Source organism: Rhinolophus sinicus, linkage group LG04 (assembly GCF_036562045.2).
Source record: "Rhinolophus sinicus isolate RSC01 linkage group LG04, ASM3656204v1, whole genome shotgun sequence".
Classification (NCBI taxonomy): domain Eukaryota; kingdom Metazoa; phylum Chordata; class Mammalia; order Chiroptera; family Rhinolophidae; genus Rhinolophus; species Rhinolophus sinicus.
In genome coordinates, this window is record NC_133754.1 from 122,369,181 (window position 1) to 122,384,636 (window position 15,456).

The 15,456-nt window shown below is 32.2% G+C and overlaps 1 pseudogene; it reads right to left on the bottom strand.

The window, feature by feature from the left end:
- Positions 1-4,167: 4,167 nt before the first annotated feature.
- LOC141571452 (U2 spliceosomal RNA) lies at positions 4,168-4,319 on the bottom strand (annotated as a pseudogene).
- Positions 4,320-15,456: the final 11,137 nt, after the last annotated feature.

Sequence of the window (15,456 nt, forward strand, 5' to 3'; positions counted from 1 at the left end):
CAACTCGAAATTTGAAATCTGTAGAGCAGACCAGCAGGCTGGAAACTCAGGCAAGATTTTTGTATCACAGTCTTGAGACAGAATTCCTTCTTATGATAGAATTCCTGGGAAAAGCCAGTTATCAGTCTTAAGGCAACTGGTTGGATGAAGTCCACTCATCAGGGGGGATCTGCATTATTTAAAGTCAGCTGATTGTAGGTGTTAATTACATCTACGAAATACCTTCACAGCAACACCTAGACTAATGTTCAACAAACAACAGAACACCATAGCCTAGCCAAGTTGGCACATAAAATTTAGCCGTCATAGTATTCTTTTGAGACGTTAGATTCTACATTTGGTTACTAGAGGGAAAATGCATGGAGCAAAAAGGGGGATTTGCCTCAGTCAAGAAAGACTCAGGACTGAGAGGAGGAACCCAGACTCGTGTAAGAATAGTGGACTTTTCTCTGAGAAGTTGGTGAAATTGGAGGAAAGACAGACTAACTTAGAGAATCATGGTTTGTTGTTGTTTTTTAAATGCTAGGTTGCGTAAGAATCACCTGGGAATTTTGTTTAAATGCAGATCGCTACGTTTTGGATTCTGTAAATTTGTGCTGGAAACTACATTTTAACAATACTTCCAGGTGATACTGATGTATGACACACAAAAATGACACTTGAAGAAAAATTGCAGTTAATAACAACATTCATCCCATGACTAAAAAAGAATTCCTAAACATAATACAATCTCAGTGAGGACAAGCTTCACCCACTAAAATGATAGAATGACCAGCTAGGATTCAATCCTATCATCCCACAGAATGAAGATAAGCTCCATAAAACAAAAGGAAATGATAGCCTAGATATGCCAAGCAAATTTAATTTCAGAGTAGCCATTTTTGAATTGTACAAGTGGATTCAGAACAAATCACAATTGAAAGCCAATTCAGGAGATGGCCTGTACTCTGCTTCCTATCCCTACGCCTTTCGTTTGTTTGTGGTAATAAAATTAGAGCAGATCACAGAGAAATAGAACAAAGTAACTGCAGTGCTAAGTGAACAGTTTGTTCTCTGTACCCGGTTTTCCAAACTGCTGTTTATGAAAAAAACAACTGCATTCTTTTTGCCAAATGAGATGCTCACCAGTTGGAATGACTTACATAGGGTATTTTAGAATGCAAGCATACCCCAGACAAAGTTTCTGATAGAAGATGAGCTTGAAATAATATTTAATTGAATTACTGTCGGTAATAGAGAATGAAAAGTGGAATCAAACTTTCATCTTATAAGACAAAGCACTATTATTATCATACGTTTGAACACATTCTTGTAGCCATGCAAGTAGAAAAATAAAAACATCTCCTACTTTGAACTTGATCTAATTCATAATTGCAATCCAAGTACCTCTGACAAAGTTTCCTATCATTTATTATTATGGATTTCTAAAATCTTCTGTTTATAAGTGGGCTTGATATTAAATCCAAATACTCAAATCCCCTACACAATACACTGGCCAAAGGTCTTCCAACCTCTCTTAAAAACTTCTGATAATGAGGAAGTGTTACCCCAGAAATAACACCTCTGTATACTTAGCAATTTTAATTTGAAAGTTCCTCTCTTTGATGTATTCTGTTTTTGTCTCCCTACTTTCCCCACAGCACCCCTCACCCCCACCTCATCCTACACCTTATCTCCGCACAAACAGAAATAGTAACACACACACACACACACACACACACACACACACACACCATCCCACACACACTCCAATCTCCTGGGGCCTTTAAAAATATTGACCATGATAAGGAAACAGACAAGCAGGATTAGAAAATATTTCTGACTCCCCTAAGGAATAGTATGGGAATCATTAATTAAGTTTAGAGTACTAGTATCTTATTTAACACGTGGGAAATAACCAACCTTCAATTTACTGGTAATCTCAACCTTTAATCAGAAGAGAGACTAGAGCTATAACTACATAAGGCAAATGTTTTCAGTCATTATGAATTGTTTCATCCAAAATTCTTACTTCATTCTTTATATTGAAGACCTCTAAGATGGTAGGAAGAATGAAATACAATTTGATGTAAGACTGACAAAGATGTAGGTAGATAACTAGCAATGTTATTTCTGAAGAACCAAATTACATGGCTCCTCATCACAGAAGCAAACCTTTTACAACAGAACCTTTAATGATACTTTTCTGTAAAATGAATACTCAGATCTTGTACATTGTTACTCCCACAAAAAAATGTGACCTCACAGTTAGTCAAGGTTCTTAGTGTCTCTGTGCATATAATCAGTGTCACAACATATCATAATTGGTGAGTAATGTTAGATATGATTTCATTGAATATTTTAATTTTTTTGTACATATACTCAAAAGTTATCAAGTTGTAAAACTGATTTTCTATAATACATAATACTATTTTGTATATGATATGAATACCTCCTAAATTACTTAAGGTTCATTTACAAACATTAATAGAAAGAATACTAACTTTTAATTTTTTACAACCTGACACCCTATGAGGTTGGTAAAATAGCATTATTTACTGACATTTCTTTAGAATTTTACTGAAAGTAACATAACTACATCATAGAGCTCACAATTCTATTTGTACAGATGCCGTAGCAATATAAAGTGAGTTTACATTGTATAAAGGGAATCTTGACTCAGCCAAAGAAAACAAAAATGAATTTGTAAGACATTTATTAATTATTATTATTGGAATTAAATGATCTTACAGCATTGTTGTGAAGATTATAAATATTTTATGTGACATAATAAGCAGTACTTGGTACATAGTGAGACTCAGTAAATCATAGCTATTGTCATTGTGGCTTTTGTTATTCTGAGTGATCAAAATTCAAAGAAAACAGATGAAAAATAAATGCAAAAAGCTTAAATAGTTTCTATTGTGTATATGCCAATCTTTTGATTTTAGAACTTGTAACTACTGAAATGTCATATTAATAGAAAAATTCTTATATTTAGTGTGTTTGTAGAAAAAAACTTCCATGATAAACATTACAATCATTTTAAAATAAATATGGAAAGAGAGGTAGAAATTGTCACCATGAGTTTTAGACAAGATGCTTGGGCTTCATTTAGAAGTTATTGCTTAATGAGGATCACACAGCTAAGTGCATTGGAAAATCAGAATTTGAGACAGTCTTCTGAAACAAGGCTCAGTGTGTAGAGCGATAAAATAATAAGAAAACTCAGAGCCAAAAAATATATTTTCTGTCAAATTGAAGTGATGCAATCTGAAAACATGAACCAAGAGTAAATGAGCAAAGTATTCCAAATTATTTTATTATTATCATGTATCCCAAGTGAAAAAGATCACATCTTTCAACTGATATTATGTTCATAAAATAATGAAATGAAATCAAATATCTTAATGTTAGTTAAGATAGACCTTGAAGGATTTCATTATTGAATATTTATTTTAACTATGATAATTATATATTAATTTTATTAATATAATTTATTTTAATTAGTATATGATTAACATGTATTAATTATGTATTTATCATATATAATTATGTTTATATAATACATATAATATCATATATAATATATTCTACATAATTCTTATAGTATATATAATTATATTGATTACTATTATTAGTTACTCTAAATAGTTGTTGGGAATCATATAGAAGTAACATTCACTACACTTAGAAAAATTCACTTAAGTCAGTATTTGTTAAAGTATGCTCCACAGTCCATTTTGTTTGATTTGAATATTACTTTATGATACCTTGATATCTAATATAAACAATTTCATCAGTAGTAATTTATCAAAAGGAATTATTTTCTTCCTTTAAATTCTAGTCAGTTAGTAAGTATGTGAGTGAGAATACTGCCAAACAGATAAGTTAGGTGATCCAAAGAAGCTTAATAAATATTTTCTAATTATTTAACTGATCTGTCCCACATTAAATTTAAAGAAAATTATCAACTTAAGTATATTTCAACTTCAATAATTTCAGCTTATCTTCAAATGCTATCCTGAAGAAAGGGGATTTTCCCATTTAAAAATGTACTGAAAGTGCATTTTAATTAATAAAGGACAAGGCATCAGATGATAACAAGCAATCACGATAATGTGAGAAAAAATGTCTATACTTTTTAGAGATGCTTACTGAAGTATGCTGAAGTAATATATAAAGATGAAATGACAATATCTGGAAGTTTGCTTTAAAATACTTCAGCTATTATATACACAACGGAAATGCACATAGATGTTCACCAAAACATATGTACAATAATGTTAACAGTAGCACTATTTCTACACTTGATCTTAGCCAAGAGGCCAAGAAGCGATACAGTAGCACTATTTCTAATACCAAAGACTGGAAACAACCCAAATGCTCAACAGGAAAAATGAGTAGTAAATAATAGCCTATTCACACAATTGAATGGCAACAAGAGTGAACAAACTTCAGCAAGGTGAGACAGCATGGGTGAATCTCATAAACATAATGTTGAGCGAATGAAGACAGACATAAGAGTCCATACTATAAGACTTCATTTATGTAGCAGCCCAGAAACAGGCGAACGTAATCTCTGGCGATACAGGTCAGTTGGGAGTAGCGCTGAAAGGGGTGCAAGGAGACTTTTGAAGTTCTGCTGATGTTCTGTTTCTTGATATGGATGCTTATAGGGTTATGTTCTTACAATGTGTGCACTCTTCTATAATTTGTTATTCATATAAAAAAGTTTAGTATTGTAATAGCTATATACGATGTCAGAGGGGTAGTAGATTGGGAGAGGGGTTATCACTTTGTGAGGGGTGTAAATATCTAACTATTACATTGCTTTGTACACCTGAAACTAACAAACATTTAAAAACTTAAAAAAATTAAAGTTTATATAAAATATTCATGCAGAGTACAAATTATGGAGCAATCACAGTAAAGTCTTGACAACTTGAATTTAGATAATGTGTTTACAGGGATTCATTTTACTTTTTACTGTATTTCTGTATCTAAAAATTTTTGTATTAAAAGTTGTCAATATAATCTGAAAAAAATATATCATTAGGTGGGGACCTAAATTTAAAATTTATGAACGCTTCAGAGATACAGATTGAAGAAGAATTTAAGATGTTGGTTGATAAATATATAGTACATTGAATTTTATGAAAAATAATCAAGATTCTGCCCCAAATGCCCTTCCTCTTCACACATAACAGTGTATTGTTAAATTAAATTGAGTCACCAACCCTAGAGAAATTACCTGGGTAATGCAAGAATAATCACATTGGACTCCCACGTTTCCTTATTTAAAAACCTGAAGAAATTAAGCCAGTTGCCAACACTGTAAGAAATATAGACATATTTCCTGACATCTGAAGAAAAGACCGATGCCTAAGTGATTCTTATCAATGTGTAGTACGTGTATTTTAAAGCCTAGTTTGAGAAGATTTGGATGGGGTGGGAAGGGAAGTATAAATAGAAGGTGAATGCCTTGAGAGCAGTCTGCTTATAATTTTCAGGAAAGCACCTTCAAATTTATATGCAGTCTGAGTTGGACAAAATATCATTAGGCCATTGATTTAAGGAGGTAAAGGAAAATTTAGCCCACAAGGAGTAGTACAATATTTCATTAGGTTAACATGAAACCTCAAGAGTTTGCTGAATAGAACCTACTGAGTATGCATGGCCAACAATTTGTCTTTCAAATTAGGCCATTTTTATACCCGCTATGAAGAGTGCTCTTTCTGAGTGTGTTATTAGTTAAGCTTTGCAAACCTAAAACGGTATTCTCGTGGTATATGATGAAATCATTGACTTCCCCTTCTTTGTTTTACTTCTATGAATATGCTTTTTACATTATATAGCATAATCAGAAAGCTTCATGTCTGATTGATTTGTTTTTCATTTTGCAACCATTTGCTAGATTATTCTTACTTTTTTTTTTCAACCTAACTTGAAAAAATGTTTTACAGCAGCTAGCTAAAACAGAAGTCAGTTTCTTTGTAAGCAAACAAGGGCTGCTTGTTTCTTTTTTATATTAAAGCTCAAAAGGATTCACACCTAGTCAGGGGTATATGGATTATAGTTAATAAACCATTACTTTCTGTGAACATTATGATTCTTGTTTCCTACTATTATATATTCCTTAAATTAAAAATTTCAAAAATCTTTTTCCATTCAGTACGAGTAAAATAGGCTTAACAGTAAGTAATTGCTGATCATTTTCGCCAGATATTTTTATTAGAATATCATGGTAACCATTAAAATGGGTTTGCATTTTCTTCAGGAACATTAATTTTCGGATTAAATAAAATACATAGTTTTATTTTAAAGCAGGCTCATTTTATACAATAGACCAATTTTTTAAAACGAGCTACCCTACACTTAATGTCATTAGTAAACAATGCATTTAGTCACACAGGAATACCAGGCTCATACATTTAAAAAACACTTCAGCATTTTGTTATGCCAGCTGAACCCCTACACAGTGAGGTAACCTAACAATAGCTACTTATTTAACCAAATGAATGTAGGAAAACAGAATTTCCAGCACAGATGCTGTCTCTTATCTAGCCTCTGTAGGACAATGTCAAAATGGTTATCAGTAGTATCTCTATATGTTTATCTCTATGTGTTATTTTTCTGGGAAGAGAGAGAAATTCATTACTATTCCTATTCTGTCATAGAGTTCCATGGAAAGTCTACCTGGTGAGATTTTTCCAAGAGATTATTCTTAGCTCTAGAGCTTATTATGGTATGTCATAGGAGCCATCATAGGTTACATCCATTATGCGTTGGGGGGGGTAAATGTTAACTTCATTCTATCACTAATAGCCAACAATTATTAAGCATTTACAAGGCAATTGTGCTAAATCTTTCACATGCTTGTTTTTTTTTTTATTATTTTCAGGTGTACAAAACAATGTAATAGACACTTATACCCTCACAAAGTGATAATCCGCCTTCCCCCAATCTACTACCCCTCTGACATTATATATAGCTGTTACATTTTCACATGCTTAATTTCATTAAATACTCACAAAAGCCCTGTGTTAGATTCTATTTTCCCATTTCACAGATAAAGAAACTGAGACTCCAAAGGGATAAACAATGTTCTAACAATTATACAACTAGAAAACGGCAAACTGAGGATTCAAACTAAGTCTAAACAGAAAATCACCTCCAACTTTCCAGCTTTTTAAAACAGTGACTTCTATTTTTTTCTTACTTTATGCCTTCTATTTTTCTCTAAAATTAATGCTCCAACATCTGCTGGGAAACTGAAAGCTTAGGCAACAACTCCAACACAATCCAAACATCTATACATGTTATTTGCAAATAAATGAGTTGTTTTCTTTATTTTAAACAATCATTAAATGGCAATGCTTCTCCAAGAGGGAAAATAATGAATAAAAATTAGTAGATACTCAAAAAGTTTGTTAAATTTAATTTTCTTAGTTGCTGTTATAAAGATGACAGTGCAGGTTTTAAAAATATTTATTTAGAAATATAGTAGGTTTGTAAGGAAGGGGTTTTACAGTATTTGAATCACACTCTAGGGGGAAAAACTCTGCAGGAATGAATCATCTGGTCCCCTCCTGCCACACCACCCCCAGCTTCAATCCACTCTCCACAACAGACACACACAAACCCATGCACCCATGCTTCAGTGCTCTCCAATACCATTACCTTGAGTGGAGATTCCACCTCTGCATAACAATGATGAGAAATGCTCTATCTTATGGGGAACCTTATTCCATTTTTCAAGTAGTTGTAATTGCTTAAGTTCTTCCAAAAATAATGCTTGCTCCCCAATCTCACTAAGCTTGGTAACTGAAATTCAAAATCATTTATCAGAGTATCAATTGCAACATTAATAAATGTTGTCTCTCTTCTCATTCTATTCTTATGAATTTGTGTCTCTAACTCCTTGGCTGTGGTTTTAATGCAATTTCAGCAGGGAGCGCAAACAAATACATGTTTTCAATGGGTATATGAAAGTGGAAGCTCTTCAAAATTTTTCACCTCTATAGCTGTCACAAGAAAGGTCTCTAGTGATTTATCCACTCTCAGAGTTTTAACTAGAATATATATAGTGCATAAGTTTTGCACATTAAATATTTCACAACTAGTTTCCCTATAAACTACTCGTTAACATAAAATATATTTGTATATAAGCACAGATTTACACAAATAATTATAGCACTTTACTGCAGAGTGAAGATTTTTGTTTTATGAGAATGGGTAATTAGAAGGAAAATAACAGTCCATAATTTCTAAATTAATTTACATTGCATATATGTATTTAACATGAATTAATTTAGTTTATACATTCATATTATGACTCTAAGAAGTGGTCATTTTTTTCTGTGCCTGTCTCTTGTGCCATTTGTAATCAAAAGAAAATACCAAGGGGAGAGGGGGGTGGTAAATGAGGGTAAAGGGGATCAAATATATGGTGATGGAAGGAAAACTGACTCTGGGTGGTAAATACATAATGTTATTTATAGATGATATAATACAGAAGTGTACACCTAAAATCTATGTTACTTTACTAACAATTGTCTCTCCAATAAACTCTAATTAAAAAAAAAAAAAAGAAAGAAAATATCACAGGGACAGAAAGCCTTGGGCTTCCTTGGTTAAGCTCCAAATAAATCATCTAATAGCAACGACATCTGAAAGACTAATCTTCCTTCCTGGAAAGCATGGTTTTTTTCTCATTTCAAGATTTAGTATTATAATAATAAATGATTTATTTGTTATTTACTCCTGAGTTTTCTGCAGATGTGAGGATGGAGAGTTAATTTGTTTTTATTTGTTTTTGAAACACACTTCACATCTCTTAAGTTGTAGATTAGTGTTAATGCTATTGCTGAGTCCATTAGATATTCAAGAGGAGACTGACTTTTGAATCTTTGGTCATTTGAGATATTAAAGCATCTTCATTCCAGACTGTCTATAGGTTAAACTTGAGAGAAAATACAATTAAATTATCTCAAAACCTGGAGCCAACCAAATAGGACTAGCAGTTTCCCATCCATTTACTACAGAAAATAGCTCCCACAAATTTTCATTAGACAGTAGAATTCTCATCTTTAAAGCAAAAGTGAGCAATGTTTTATAAAATCAGAAGGTTAACTAAGATGTTTGCTGTGGGTAATATAATCTTAATATTTAAATTTAGATTAACACTTCAAATTATTCTTGCTGTTAAAAGATAGCAATACCAAAATTTGTCACAAAACTTGAGTGAATACTTGAAGTTAATGCCAGTCAAATGGAAACAAAAGTATTGAGTTATTTATTTTTAGTTTAAGTTTTAATGAAAGAATATAAGATATTCCCCAAAGGAATAATTCAATTTATGGGAAACATGTCTTTAAATATCTAAATATATTTACGTAAACAAGATGCATTTGTTTTCTCAATTGCTCTAATTCTCCTACATCATCAAAAAAAATTTTTTTTAATACTTTGATTGGCACACTTACAACTTTGAAGAACTGAGCTAAAAGAACTAACCCCTGTCTCTTAAACATAAAGTCATAGAAAAAGAAACATCATTCCAAATCTAAGATACTTCTGTGAACAGTGTATTTTCAACAAGTTAAAAAATAAAAATTCACAGTTTATAGTATAGTACTTTAGCTTGTGATTGCTGTATTTTCTCGTTTGTCATAATATTTCGCATTAGATCTTGGATGTGGGGAGAAGGGGGTCAGTGGAGAAAAGAAGAGAATAGAACAAGGACAGGGTGATTAAAGAGCAGAAAGGCTAAGGAAAAAACAGGGGCCTTGAAAAGTCAGGAATTTAAAAAGTAAGAGGCCATGATTATGTTTAGTGATGGAAAAGGAGCTGGAAAACTCTATGGGGAAGGGGAAAAGGATCAAATAGTACATTACAATTATCACTGTTTGGGGTGCAGGGAGAGGGGATGGGGAAACTGGAAGAAGTAGCGTATTTCCATAATGAAATATAAAACAAGAATTAAAATGGACAAACTACATTTATAAGTGGTAACATGGATAAGGTTATAATGTTGAACGAAAGAATACAGGCAAAAGAATATGTATGGTATGATTTCATTTATATAAAATCAAAACCAAATATATAATAACTAATTTACAGTGTTAGAAGTTGGGTAAAGGATGGGGGGGGATAGTTATTGAGAAGGGGCACATTCAATACTTCCGAATTCGGGTGATGTTCTATTTTTTGACCTGGCTAGTGCTTTCATGGGTTTTACTTTGTGTTAAGTCATTGAACTATTGTATTTTGTGCATTTCTCTGTGTAGGTGTTATATTCAAACTGGAACGAAACAAATTCAGCGAAAAAAAGCCATGAGATAGTGACAAGATGCAAAGTGAAATGCTAAACTTCAGTCATGCAATTAAGGATCAAATACTAATACTATTCCATCTGCATGAGCCTTATTGCCCAGAAAAAAAAAATTATTTAATGAAAATAATTAAGCCAATGAGCTAATATTTTTGTAAAAGATCAATTTTTAAAAATATTTTTATTGACTTAAAATAGATTTTAAGTAAGCTTTAAATACCAACTACAGAGCATTGGACTTAATGGGGAAAAAATAAAAGTATTCCCATTAAATCAGCAATAAGTAAAATATATTCTTTACCACCATTATTGTTGAATATCCATTTATTCGTTCTCTGTTAAGGTGACACTTGAGCAGACACTTGAAGGAAATGAGAGAGCGAATCATGATGATATGTGGAGGGAAATCATTGTTATGGAAGCAGTTAGACAATGCAAGTGGATATCAGAAAAAGTAAGAGGTATACAAATTGGAGTGGAGGAAATAAATTATCAATATTAGTAGATAGTAAAATCATTTACCTAGAAAACCCAAGAGAATCAGCTAAAAAGCTACTCCAAATATCAGAAAGATGGCCAGGGAAAATATTAATATTTAATCAATAGCCTTCCTATATTCAAACAACAACTTAGAAGATATAATAAAGACCCAATTAAAAATAGCAATAAAAATGATAAAACACCAGGAATAAAATTAACAAGTAATGTATTAAAACATTAAAATGCCACTAATGAACACAAAAGAGGAGGTAAATATGTAGAAAAGCATACCATATTCTTAGATAGTAAAATTTAAATTCATAAATGGTTTAATACTCTTTCATTTTATCCCAGTATAAATGGACAATATTTTAGGAACTTGACAAGCTGCTTCTAAAGTTCATGTGGAAAATATTAATAATCAAGAATGAATGGCCAGGAAATTCTGAGAAATAAAGGTACTAAAGAGTCCTACTCATTTCAAGTATTAAGGTATTTCAGGTGGAGAGCCATACCCGTTTCAGTTATAAAGACATTGAAAAACCACATTAGTTAAAAGAGTATAGGTTGGTCCATCAATGTGCGTGTGTGTGTATCAATGAAACATTAATAGACCCAAATATATATGGGAATATAATAAATTATAAAGGAGACATTACAAATAAGTGAGAAAAAAGATTGGACTATTCAGGAAATAGTGCAGAAATAACTACATGGAAAACACAACTGTAGATCTGTACTGCATACCTCATATTATAGTAAGTTCTAGATGGATCAAAAACATACTGTGAAAAAAAGGAAGCCATAAAAGTTCTCAGAGTCGGAAAAGCCTTTTAAAGTATGATTTTTAAAAATAGATATGTAAAAATATTTAAATTAACTCTACAAACTCAAATTTTTCTGGATAACAAAAAAACAAAAAACAGTACAAACCAAGTCAAAGATATGCAAATTCAGCAAAAATCTTTGCCACTCATTTTACAAGCAATCATTTGATTTCTTTAACATATTTATTTAGTGATAGGAACCTTTAATTCTTATCATTTAATTTTCTTTTAAAGTCTTTCAAATGAGCAAAAGACACAGACGCTTCACAGAACAGGAAAATCAATGTCCTTTAAATTATGAAATGATTTTACTTTCTCTTATAGCAAAATAAATGCAAATTAAAATGGTAGTAAGATATAATTACTTTATTTACCAGATTGATAAACCAGGAAATTTGATTACATGCTGTATTGTATTGTCCTGAGGGTCAGAAAATAGATACTTTCATAAATTCTGAGAGAAGTACAAATTGATACATATCAAAATTTTAACAATATAAATCATTTTATTTAGCAATTTTATATCTAGGTATTTTTGCTACAGATTTTTCATTTGCACAAATGAAAATGACACGTGTAAAAAGAAGTACAGAATTGTAGGTAATAGTAAAATATTGGGACAAACTTAAACGTCGATCAATAAGGAACAAGCCAAATAAATGTTACAGGATGTTAAAACTGAAGTTTCCACCAAGACATATATGGAGTTCCAAAGACTGATTGTTACATATACAATTTCCAACAAACATTTAAAAACAAACAATGCATCAAACTTGAAAACTTCATACTTATAAAAAGTACACTAGTGGTTGCTGAGGGCTGGGGGGAAACGGAGGGTGACTGCTAATGTGTTTTCAAGGAATGCTTAAAATGTTCTAAAATTGTGATGGTTGAAAACTAGTACTATACTGAAAAGCATTCAATTGTACAATTTAAATATACAAATTCTATAAAGCTATTATTAAAAACTTTAAAGGGATACCAACAACATAGCAGACTTCCAACCTAAAGCTTGGTGTGTTTAATCAATTTTGAATTAAGTATCTCCAAATTTGGAAGAACTTTTGACACAGTGCATTCTGATTTCTGAATTCAGTCTGTGTTGGGACAAAGTGTCTGTCGGACTATCATTTTCTAGGATGAAGCAAAACAGTCATGGGGACCTGCCCATGTTCCCACCTAAGAGCTGGAAAGGGTTTATGTCCACTAAATAAATTTTAAAGGAAAAGATGGGGAAACAAAAGTTTATTTTTATTACATCTTGTGAGTCTGAGTTACATAATTATGCAAGAATGTAAAATGAAACATTATACACAATTTAAAAGAATGCAGCAGTTATATGTTTTCATCTAGAACTAAGTACAAGAACTACGTAAAAGTTCAAAACTGCATGCTGCATGCTATTATTTTTATTAAAAACCTGAAATATATATATGTACATATATATGCATGCTTATATACATACATGTATGCATTCTGTATACACAGAAACCATTTCTGAAGATTTACAATAGAAATTGGTAACAGTAATTGCCTCTAGGGAAAGGATCCATAGAATGGAAGACAGGAGTGGGTAGGATACTTACTTTTCATTGGACACATATTCATATATTTTGCATTTTGCAGTGCATATTGCCTATTAAAAAGATAATAATTAAATAACTTAATTAAAAAGAAAAAAATGACTTCAGAGATGCATGTAAAGATAACCAAATAAAAGTAAATTACAGAATTGACTACAAAAAAATAGTAAAAACCACACCCCAGAAAAATCACATATACAGGAAAAGGGCCATAGCTCAACGCTTTTAGAAAACAAAAGAGTGGCAAATTAAATAAGTACAGGATTCTGGAAGAAAGCATGATGAATCTCCTGACATCAGCCTCCAACCTGCCCCACCCCCACCCAAACCGTACCACTGAGGTCTCTGAGGGGGTCTTTCTGGCCTACCTGTTTTCTGGAGTGAAAAATGAGAACTAGCACAGGTGTAGGCAGATGGGATGCTTAAATATTACATTTATAACTGAAAGAGGCTAAATTGATGACATAGTTTAGTGTAAGAGCAAAATGGGCCACCAACTAAAATCCAGAAGTAGCTAGATTTAGCGACCACCCAGAGGCATCATTACTTATCAGAGAAGTCACTCCATCTCCTCCTGCATGAAGGGAGTTAAGGAAGAGCCAGAATACAGTGCTAATGGACCTTGTTCAATAGGAAAATTACCATCAGAAGTGGGCAACTTTATCTTTTCCTTCTTCTGACTGGGGAGTAGGGGAAATGGTCACTAAGAAGGAGATGAAGCAAAGAAAGTGAACAATGATGTGGGCTCTCTCTTTGAAAGAGTGAGGGCCACACTCAGAATTAAGAGACCGCCCTAATTTTAACTATATTTCCCAATAAGAGTGAGATAAACCACCACTGCTAAAGTAGCAGCGATGGGCATTGGTAGAAGACCATTAACGAAAAATGCAAAGAAATAGCAGAGACTACATGTTCACATAATCTTGAGTTTTCCTTCTCCCCCACTTTGCCTTCTTGGTCCACCCGGGAAAAAATCTAGGAAACTAACTTCCCAGCCATCAAATTCTACATAAGAATAGAAAGCAAACTTGTCTTAGTTAAGATGGCAAGGTTGACAAAACAGTCCTTTAATTATAAGAAAGTATATGCAGGTGTAGACAGATGCCCATACATATGCACAATGAAAGAAATAGTGAGGCAGCAATACAAACAAATTGGGAAGGGAGAAAGAGTATAAAAAAGACTGACATTGAACCACGCCTAGAAAAACACAATGCAAAACTTTTGCCATCTAGAGTAAATCTTTTGCCATCTAGAGTAAATTAAGAATAAAACAAGAATTCAATGAGTTTTCAAACAGCAGGATGAAGAAAAGAGGGATTGCAAAACTAAGGAAATAGAGGACTGAACAATATTATTAAAGAACTCATAATAAAGTTCAAAAGCAAGAAAGAGAGGAAAGACCTGAGATAATCATAGTAAACACAAATGAAAAAAGGAGAAATTAAGCAATCAGAAAGAAGCTCATAGAACTGGAGGATTGAAAATTTTTCTGCAACATATCAGTGTCTTTTAGATAGAAAACCCAGAAGAATGTAAAATGAAATATTATACACAATTTAAAAGAATGCAGCAGTTTTATGTTTTCATGTGGAACTACCTTCAAGATATAATAAGTTTTTAAAAGTTCAAAACTGTACGCTGTATGCTATTATTTTTCTTTATTAAAAAATCTAAAGTGTATTATATGTATACATACATATATATATGTATAATGTCGGGGGTGCTAATAAAATGTATACAAGTGGACACTTTGGTCAATATTGCTTAAGTAGTTCACCATAATCAGAAGTGTCTGGACGCTGCTGGAAACCACTCTGAGCACCTCTTGTAATTGCAAAAGTCAAACATGACTTATATTCATCTTTTGTTATCGTTATATATTGAGTATTACAATTTTAATAGTTTTTTCCTTTCTTAAAAATGTGTATACATTTTTTTGGCACCCTCAGCATAAGTATATATATATATATATATATATATATATATATATATATATATGAATGCTAACATGCATGTAACCCAAAGACATAATTTTTTTTAATGAAGAAGAAATTTTCTCTGAAATAAAGCAAAAGTTTAATCTGCAGATTGAAAAACAACATACACGAGTTCTGACAATTAAGTTCGCGAACTCATCCTAGAAAAAGTGCTACATACCTCATTGCTGAATATCACTACAGTCACCTTTGAAGTACCCCCCCTTGGGAAGCTATGTACCGACGCCAGTGTCTAGTCCACCCTTCAAAGC